Source organism: Myotis brandtii, unplaced genomic scaffold, assembly GCF_000412655.1.
Source record: "Myotis brandtii unplaced genomic scaffold, ASM41265v1 scaffold157, whole genome shotgun sequence".
Taxonomy (NCBI): Eukaryota; Metazoa; Chordata; class Mammalia; order Chiroptera; family Vespertilionidae; genus Myotis; species Myotis brandtii.
The window spans coordinates 5,043,309-5,053,963 of record NW_005355708.1 but is presented as its reverse complement, the minus strand read 5'-3'; positions in this window follow the sequence as shown (position 1 = coordinate 5,053,963).

Genomic DNA, 10,655 nt, shown 5'->3' with positions numbered 1-10,655 from the left:
CGCGCTCCCTACAAAGTTCATTCCCACTAACTCTTTTCCAGGCCACTTCCCCCTCACATCTGACAATCCGGGGCCCCTCATTCTCCCAGTAATCACTCCACTGCACTAATTGCACATGCAAATATGCAAATGCGTATTAATTAATTACTATACTAATTAGTTCTGTGGTATTTGCGAGTAATAAATCATTGGATGGGAGCGAGGAAGCTGGAGACCTGGCCCATTTTCATTCTGCATAAAATTTTAATGGTCTCTCTGGCTGATCCGGGACGGCGCGGGCCGGGGACGCGGCCCCAGACCTGGCAGAGGCGGGTCTCCAGCGAGGGGTCAGCTTTTCCCCCGCCCCTCCTGGGCTTAGTGTCCTCTGTGCGGCTTCCGAGGAGAGAATCCGGTGGGGGGAGGCGGCTAAGCTGGGTTTCTTTAAGAAAGGAAAGAGGGCAAGGAGCTGCGAGAGGCCAAAGCCAAGGCCTTGGGGCAGGGGCGAGGGAGAGGGGGAGGGAACAGAAGGGAAGACGCCACCTGCAGGACGGCCGAGGAAACCGGGCGCTGGGCAGGCCCAGCTCCGCTCTCGCCCTGTGCGTCCGCAGGGGAAGGAAGTTCCGAGGTGTCCTGGATGCCCCAGTCCTTTCTTGTCTCTGGGGTGGGGGGGGCCCTCCAAGGCTCGGGGTGCCTGCAGCTTTCCCTTTCCACTTGATCAAACTGCCGCCCCGCCCCCATGGGCACCAGCTGGCACCCTGGCAGAGCAGTCCTAGGCTTGAGTGGGCCCCCGGGACCCCGCTTTATTTCCAGGAGGTAGTCAGGACCTGGGCAGAGGGAGGAGGCTGGCTGCTCTGCAGGGCCATTGACTCAAAGAGGCGGAGGGGTGTGCCTCCTGATGGCGCCCCAACCAGAGCTAGGGGGATGCCAGAGGTGGGAGCGCTGAGGAAGTGGAGGCTGCGGGCCTGCCCTGAGCCGAGATCCCCAATACCAGGGTCTCCAGTCTGGGTGTGCTCACCCCTGCCAACCTCTGCCACCCACGAGCCCCTGGGTGGAGCAGAGCCCGAAGAGCAGCAGGGCTCCAGGGGGGGGCAGACAGTCACAGCAACTAGCCATACTGTGGGTTCGGGTAACACTCCCTTAGCTGGAGGACTATTCCAGAGCTCTAGGCTCTCACAGACACCCACTGCCGTAGGCTCTGTTGAGGCCCCCATCTTAGGGACGAAGGAACCAGAGCTCAGAAAGGTTAGAGCCAAGGTCACTCAGCTGGGAGCCGTGGAGTGGGCTTTGAACCCAGACAGTCCAGCTCTGGCATCTTTCCACCACACTCGGCCACCTGTCCTTCCACCACCATGTCCTCAGCACCTGCTGAGAGCCAGGCCTGATGCTAAGAGCTTCATGGTTCCTGGGCAGCGTCGCGTTCAACCCTCACAACACCCGCAGGCAGCTTCTGGGATTCTCCCCATTACAGAGCTGGGGACCCAAGGCCCAAAGAGGCCAACCGACCGAATTGCTCTGTGCACACAAGGAGGATATGGCAGGGCCAGGCTCACATTGGCCTCTGACAGAAGAGCCCAGCAGGCTCTCTGATGCCTCCCCATCCCCATTGCCGGGGGTGGGGGAGGGGCAGGAAAGGGTCAGGGCAGCCCCTATTGACTAGAGAACAAGAGAAGAAATGGAAGGATTTCCATTAGACAGACTGTGGGAGGAACTTAATTCTTTTTTTAAAAAATGTGTTTATTGATTTTTGAGCAGGGGTGGGGGAGGGGGGAAAGGAGAGGGGTAGAGAGAGAGAAAAATTGAAAAGAGAGAAACATCATTGATTGGCTGCCTCCTACATACCCTCCACAGGGGATCAAGCCCACAACCCTGGGCATGTGCCTTGACCAAGAATCGAACCGATGGCCTCTTGGGATGATGCTCAACTGCTGAGCTATACCAACTGGGAAGAACTTACTTCTTAAGAGGTAGGGGCTCCAGGAGCTGGAGTGTGTGTAAGCGTTCCCTTCTTTCCCAAGAAGCAGGCTGGGGGAGGGCATGGCTACCAGAGTAGGGAGTGGTAGGGGTGAAGGGATTGGGGGAGGTGGTGGAAGAATGGCCCAGAATGAGAAAGCCCGTCAGAACCGTATAACTCAGGAATCCTAGTTGGTTTTCTTCTTAGTTTTGTTCCCAGTACTACTACTTACCCCCCTGAAAATCTCCTGAACACCCCCACCCCAAGATTTGCTACTTGGGGGACCCAGGAGATCCAGCAGGGGGAAGTGAAGATAATGCTCTGTCACTTTGTAAGCGCTTCCTATGTGCCAGGCACTGTATATGCATGAACTTGTTTAATTCTCATAATTCTGTAATTATCCCTATTTTATCAATGGAGACAAACAAAGGAACGAGAGATTAAGTTACTTGCCCAAAGTCACACAGCTAGTAAGTGGGAGGCCGGGATTTGAACTCCTGACCTGGTGTGCTTTACCATCCTACTTCCCCCTTTCTAGGAGCTCCTTGTGGCTACAGGGCCATGGCAAGATTGACCCCTTGCCCAGAGGAGTCAGGGGTCACAGCACCAGCAGGACTTTCCCCCTGAGTGCCTTTGGAATTTGCAGTGCCTGTGGCCCTGGCAGGTGTGGCTCAGTGGGTTGGGCGGCGTCCTGTGCACGGGAGTTGTCAGTTCAATTCTTGGTCAAGGCACATGCCTGGGTTTCAGGCTCAGGGGGCATAAGGGGGTAGCAGATCGATGTTTCTCTCTCTCCCTATCCCTTCTTCTCTAAAAAAAAAACAAAAACAAACAAAAAAAAACTAAAGAACATGCCTGTGCCCGCCAGGTGGATTTTCGTGGTGCCTTCTATATGTGGGAGTTGGGCAAAGTGACTGTTCTGGAGGCCCAAATCCCCCCTCCCATCATCCTGAGGATGGGTGTGTGGGCATCTCCCCAGCCCACCCTTGAGAGAACAGCAGAGTCCGGGGGTTGTTAGCATCTGTCAGGGGGACCACCCTGATATGGGAATTGAGATTCCAGCGCTCCCAAGGATGAGCCCAGAGTCCCCTTACCTCCCAGGGGCTCAGGGAAACTTCTCTGGGGAATCTGGGCATCCTCATCTCCCCAGAACTAAGGCAACCTTTGGCACCCATCTTCTGGGCCTGGGAGTCTAGGGGTGTGTGTTGGGCGGAGGAGGGTTGTAGGGCATTGGTAGGGATGGCCTTTGGGCTGCAGCCCACTAGGTAAGAAAACCCATCCTCACCTCTCCACTCCACTGAAACCCGAAGGAACTGGGTTCATCAGGGTTTCCCCCACGCCCACCCACCTTCCCGGAAAATGGGGGCCAGTTGGGGAGTTGGGGGAAGGAGGCAGGAGGGGAGGCCGGCGGCTCTGAGCTTCTCCATGCAGCCCTGAGGGCCGGTGCCTGGGCAGGAGGAGGGGGCAGAGCAGCTGCTGGCGATTTATTAAGCAGTCACGGAAAAATTGGTTTATAAATTAACAGCTGTTTTAACTTTAGGGCCTCTTCTTCAGGGAATGGAAGCAGCCGACTGGACCGGGATTGGAGTGTGTATGAGGCTGGTGGAGGGGGTGGGAGGCGGCGGGCTCCGGCAGCTGGCATTCTTCGGGGGCAGCCTCAGCTGGCACCTCGGGGGGCACCAGGCAGTGGCCAGAGCAGGGAGTCTCCAGGTGCCCCCGGGTAGAGGCTGCCCCCGCTGTGGGCTGCTGGCTTGTTCGTTCTTCTCAGCAACACCCCACCTGGGGGCGCCAGAAAGCAGAGAAACCGCTGTACTCGGATCTGCCACCAGAGGGCAGCCTAGGCACATTGATTTCTGCTTCCCACCCCATTCCCAAGAAGCAGGCTGGGGGAGGGCATGGCTACCAGAGTAGGGAGTGGTAGGGGTGAAGGGATTGGGGGAGGTGGTGGAAGAATGGCCCAGAATGAGAAAGCCCGTCAGAACCGTATAACTCAGGAATCCTAGTTGGTTTTCTTCTTAGTTTTGTTCCCAGTACTACTACTTACCCCCCTGAAAATCTCCTGAACACCCCCACCCCAAGATTTGCTACTTGGGGGACCCAGGAGATCCAGCAGGGGGAAGTGAAGATAATGCTCTGTCACTTTGTAAGCGCTTCCTATGTGCCAGGCACTGTATATGCATGAACTTGTTTAATTCTCATAATTCTGTAATTATCCCTATTTTATCAATGGAGACAAACAAAGGAACGAGAGATTAAGTTACTTGCCCAAAGTCACACAGCTAGTAAGTGGGAGGCCGGGATTTGAACTCCTGACCTGGTGTGCTTTACCATCCTACTTCCCCCTTTCTAGGAGCTCCTTGTGGCTACAGGGCCATGGCAAGATTGACCCCTTGCCCAGAGGAGTCAGGGGTCACAGCACCAGCAGGACTTTCCCCCTGAGTGCCTTTGGAATTTGCAGTGCCTGTGGCCCTGGCAGGTGTGGCTCAGTGGGTTGGGCGGCGTCCTGTGCACGGGAGTTGTCAGTTCAATTCTTGGTCAAGGCACATGCCTGGGTTTCAGGCTCAGGGGGCATAAGGGGGTAGCAGATCGATGTTTCTCTCTCTCCCTATCCCTTCTTCTCTAAAAAAAAAACAAAAACAAACAAAAAAAAACTAAAGAACATGCCTGTGCCCGCCAGGTGGATTTTCGTGGTGCCTTCTATATGTGGGAGTTGGGCAAAGTGACTGTTCTGGAGGCCCAAATCCCCCCTCCCATCATCCTGAGGATGGGTGTGTGGGCATCTCCCCAGCCCACCCTTGAGAGAACAGCAGAGTCCGGGGGTTGTTAGCATCTGTCAGGGGGACCACCCTGATATGGGAATTGAGATTCCAGCGCTCCCAAGGATGAGCCCAGAGTCCCCTTACCTCCCAGGGGCTCAGGGAAACTTCTCTGGGGAATCTGGGCATCCTCATCTCCCCAGAACTAAGGCAACCTTTGGCACCCATCTTCTGGGCCTGGGAGTCTAGGGGTGTGTGTTGGGCGGAGGAGGGTTGTAGGGCATTGGTAGGGATGGCCTTTGGGCTGCAGCCCACTAGGTAAGAAAACCCATCCTCACCTCTCCACTCCACTGAAACCCGAAGGAACTGGGTTCATCAGGGTTTCCCCCACGCCCACCCACCTTCCCGGAAAATGGGGGCCAGTTGGGGAGTTGGGGGAAGGAGGCAGGAGGGGAGGCCGGCGGCTCTGAGCTTCTCCATGCAGCCCTGAGGGCCGGTGCCTGGGCAGGAGGAGGGGGCAGAGCAGCTGCTGGCGATTTATTAAGCAGTCACGGAAAAATTGGTTTATAAATTAACAGCTGTTTTAACTTTAGGGCCTCTTCTTCAGGGAATGGAAGCAGCCGACTGGACCGGGATTGGAGTGTGTATGAGGCTGGTGGAGGGGGTGGGAGGCGGCGGGCTCCGGCAGCTGGCATTCTTCGGGGGCAGCCTCAGCTGGCACCTCGGGGGGCACCAGGCAGTGGCCAGAGCAGGGAGTCTCCAGGTGCCCCCGGGTAGAGGCTGCCCCCGCTGTGGGCTGCTGGCTTGTTCGTTCTTCTCAGCAACACCCCACCTGGGGGCGCCAGAAAGCAGAGAAACCGCTGTACTCGGATCTGCCACCAGAGGGCAGCCTAGGCACATTGATTTCTGCTTCCCACCCCACCCCACCAGCCCCCTTTCCACCAACCCCAGATGGGTCCAAACTAGGCTGGGTGAGAGAGAAACCCCCGTCCAACGCTGAGCAAGACGGAAGGCTGGTGCAGTACATGCAGGCGACCTTCCACTTGCCCATCCTGAATGTATTAAAGGCAGCAGTAAAGAGTGAGAGCTCTGGGGTCAGACTGTGTTTGAACCAGGCTCTGGGTCTAGGCAAAAGGTTCTGTAAAATGGAATGATACTGAGGTAATGTGTATATAAGGACCTAGCCCAGTGCCCAGTAGAGAGTAAATGCCTCCGTGTATGCACCCGCAGTCCATGTCTTTGACTTCCATATTCATCCATTCATTCATTTCTCAATTCATCCCCTCTACAGCATGTAGTGCCTACTGTATTCTGGGCACTATGGCAGGCAGATGATGATGCAAAGACAGATGGTGGGAAGGATATGTCTCAAAATAGTGTGCTAAGACTAATGATACACCCAGTGAGGGGAGAGGGGAGGTTGATTTGCATGGGGCAAAAGAGAATGCTTTTGGGTGATGAAAATGTTCTATATCTGTATTGTGAGAGTGGTTATATGCTATAAAATTTTCAAAAACTCACAGAAATGTGTATTTAAAATTGGTACATTTTATTGTATATAAATTCTAACTCAATAAAGTTGTGTGTGTGTGTGTTTTTAAAGCACCCAATGGGGATTTATTGAATGAGCAAAAGGATGCATAATGGATGAATGAATGTGTGAATGCATGTCTCGGATGATTGCCCGCCTGTCCTGGAGCCACCATTGTCCCTGCTGAAAGTGTACCCTGTCCACTCCTCTCCAGAGGCAGGACTTGGAATGCTCCCCTCCTCCCCCCCCCCCCCCCCCCATTGCCCATCACCACCACAGGGGCAGGGAAAGATGCCCCAGTGCGCCCAGCTAGTGCTCCCCAGCTTCTCTAAGTTTGCTTCCAGGGCTTCCTGGGGCATCCCCCTTCCAGCTGCCTCATGCCAACCCAGCCAGCTGGGTTCAACTCAGTGGTGCCAAGGTCATGGGTGTGATGCCTAACTACAGTCTCAAAGTGCCAGCAGGTCAGCCCAAACTCTAGCCGACTCTGCCACCTGCTGGCCATTTTCAGACTGTACCCCATAGAGCAGGAACTTTTCTTGATGACCTACCTGGAGCCCTGCACTGGGCTGGTGTGTGTGTGTGTGTGTGTGTGTGTGTGTGTGTGTGTGTGTAAGAATATGTTCATGCAATTGATTCAGCTCTTATTCCTGGTGACCCTATGAATGAATGATGCCCACAATGTCCTGTTCTGAACAGCCGTGCTCAGCTCCTGTAGACTCATGCCTATGGCTTCTTTTACGGAGTCAATCCATCTCATATTTGGGCTTCCTCTTTTCCTGCTGACTTCTACTCACTTCTTATTGAATTGTCACTGCTACTTATGAGCTGGGCTTTGAAACACAAGGAAACTGAGGCCCAGAGAGGCTAAGAACTTGGTCTGAAGTCACACAGTAAGGTATAGACCTCAGATTCTTCCTCAGGTCTTCCCAGCCCCCCAGTTTATATTCAGCCCATTAGACTGTATCTTGCTTGGGGGAAGGAATAGAGCAGTGGTTCTCAACCTTCCTAATGCCGCGACCCTTTAATACAGTTCCTCATGTTGTGGTGACCCCCAATTTCATTGTTACAAATCGAACATAATGAAAGCATAGTGATTAATCACAAAAACAGTATGTAATTATATATGTGTTTTCCCTGTGAAAGGGTTGTTCGACCCCCAAAGGGGTCGCGACCCACAGGTTGAGAACCGCTGGAAAGACTATTCCTGAGTGTCCATTCTCCCCACCTCCGAGAAACAGGGCAAAGGCCTCACACCACCCTCCCTAATTCACCTTCCAGAGACAGTTAATGTAGTCCCTCTTGTATGCCGGGCACTGTGGCAAGCTCCAGGCAATGATGTGAAGAGAAATTGTGCGCTCAAAATAGTGTGCTCAGGCCCTGGCCGGTGGGGCTCAGTTGTTTGGGCATCGTCCTGTGCATCAAAAGGTTGCTGGTTCGATTCGCAGTAGGTTCCAGATAGGGGGTTGCGATTCCATGTTTCTCTCTTTCCCTCTCCCTTCCTCTCTCTCTAAAACATTAAAAAACCCTTTAAAAAATAGTGTGCTTACACCTATTGTACATCAATAGACAGCTTGTGATAAGACTTTTTTTTTTGTCAGTCCAAGTAGAAAGATCCAAAGTTCAATTAGGGTTATGTCAAACAAGGTCTTAGATTTGTTCCTTGGGCCCAATCGCCTGTGCTTCTAACTCAAGAATAATACCCAAAGAGTGGCATATTATTTTTACATCTCATTTGCATATGATTAATTCTAAGTCAAAGAGAATGGAGGTCACCCTGGCCCCTTGCTTCTCAGCCCCTCTGGGATGTGCCTGACACAGGCTCCCTTCCCCTCCCCCTGGGGCCTCCTCCCCTCCCAGCCGCTCCCCACTCCCCTTGCCGCTCCCCATACCTCCCCCAGCTCCCAGAAGTCCTGTTCCCTTCCTCTGTCACCCACGCAGCCCCCACCACCTGACCGCCCACCTGAAAAACTTTTCCCCAAGTTCTTGAGAAGTCGCGTAGGATCCAGGAGAGAAAAATCAAAGTAATAAAACCTCATTTAATTCCTAGCGGAGGGCAGAGCTGCGAGCTGCAATTATCTTAATGCTGAGCTATTTTTGTTCTCTCTCCATCTCTGTCTCCTGCCTCTCTCGATCGGTCGTGATGCTTTCTCTTCCTCCCTTTGTCTCTCCATCTCTCATATGTGCTTTCTGTCTCTTTTCACTTTTTTTTCTACCTCCCCCCTTTCTCTCTCTCTCTCACCTCCTGTCTCTGTCATCTTTCTCCTTCCTGTCTATCTGTCCCTTGTGCTTGTACCTCTGTCAGCTAGGCTTGCCCACCCCTCTTAACCCCGGGGTGTAGCAGCCAGAGCTGTGGGTGCCAGAAAGGCTGAGGGAAGAGGGTGCAGACCCTCCCCTCCATCCCCAAACACTCCCTCTTCCAGGCCTGGCTGAGAGGGAAGTCTCCCTTCCCAGCTGCCCCAGCCTGGGTCAGGGGCCTTTCTCCTGACGCAGGACTCCCCAGAACTCGGAGGTTATTGGCAGAACCTCCATAAACAAGTCCTCCCTGGTCAAATGAGCCGCAGCCGCTGTGGTCCCCAAGGCCATCTCAGCTCTCCTGGGCTCCAAGGTGCAACTGGTGGTGACCCTCCTTGTCCCTGACCTCTCATCACCTGCCCAGCTGCCCTCTGACCCCTTTATCCCACCTCAGGCCCCTCCCACCCTCCAGCACTGGAAGCCACAGGCCCTCACCCTCCCTGGCCCAGCGGCCACTCGGATTACTGCCTGACCGGTCATGTTCCTCTGACTTTCAGAATCTCCTTATTTACCCTCGAAAGGCGCTGCCAAACTGGCCTTTGCCACTCCCCACCACACCCCATCTGGAAGGGGGGTCTGGGCCAAGCCAGGGGCTGCCAGAGATGCCCACACCCCTGGGCCAGCAGCCTGGCATCCGGCTGTTTCCCAACAAGCATATAAGTCAACAAACACAGCCGGACCTGAGCCAGGCCTGGGGCTGAGGGGTGTGGAGCTGAGTAGCTGGAGCTTTCGGCTCCCAAGAGCAAAGCTCTGCCCTCCGGCCACCCTCTCCCTCACCCCCAGAGTGAACACGGACTCTGGGGCACATCATGCCCCTGACCCCGTTTCCACAGGACGCCTCTGGCCTCCTGTGCCCCTGGTTCTGCCGAGGACCCAGCACACTCTGGGGCTGGAGTGGAAAAGTTGCTGGAGGTGAGGGAGGGCTCCTGACTGATGCAGGCCGGAGTGTGACCAGGCGGGAACATGGCCAACACAAACAGCACCCCAGGAAGACACGCACAATGTCCACATCTACACACGCACACACACCCTGTCGGCCCACAGAGCGGCATTCAGACCCTCACCCACAGGCCTGCAGCGCAAAACATGGGCTCCTGCAAAGACACCCAGGGCCCGGACAGATACACAGGGATAATGCAACCCACAGGGCCAGTGGCCTCCCCTTTGCCCCTCTAGAAACACACAAACATCGGGGGAGGGGGAGAGAGAGAGAGAGAGAGAGAGAGAGAGAGAGAGAGATAAGGGGGGAGGAGAGAGAGAGAGAGAGAGAGAGAGAGAGAGAGGCTCACGCCTCGGAAATGAGCACACCCTCTCCCCTCAGCTCTGTTCCGAATGCACCGAACTCACACATGTGACAGCACGTGTGTATTGCTACAGGCAGCCCCCCAGCACCCCCAACTCTGTGCCCCTGGCTGGGTCTGTCTCCCTCCCATTAGATCTGGGAGAAAAGGCAGGAGACACGTGAATCCAGTGCACCTTGTACAGGATCACAACCTCATTCCCTCCCCGGCACAGGCTGGAGCTGCGGATACAGTACCCCCACCCCTCAGCTGGCACACCCGTGCCCATCACCTTGACAGCCTCTGCCAGCCTCCCCCACACCCACACCCTCCCGCACACGCACACAGTCCTCCCACACCCTGCCACTCACACTGCCTCCTTGACACTCTGACACACTTACTCACAGACTAGCATGCACCCCCCCTCCACACACACACACTCCCCAGCTATAGGCACCACAGGGCTGCTGGCACTCACACACACACACACACACACACACTCCCTGCAGGATGACTGACACGTGTCCTCCCACGCACACCCCGCTCTCTCACACTCCCTCGATTTCCAGGACACCCCCATTCACAGCGTGACATGCTGGGGGCACTCTTCAGGACCTCACAGGTCTCCCCGTGAAACTCCAAGCACCCAGGCCACGAAGGGGTTACAGCCAGAGTCCCTGCTGAACCTCCCCCCACCCTGCGCCCCCCCATGCCCTCCCCCTCAGCCTCCCCACATTATCCTCCCTGCTGGACTCCATCAATAATGCAGCTTCAAGTTCTGGGGAGACGGCAGGGGGCCCCCCCAGCCTGCTCCCCGCGCCTGGTCACACTCCCACCCTCCCCGGCCCGGGGAGAACTCGCTTCTGGGC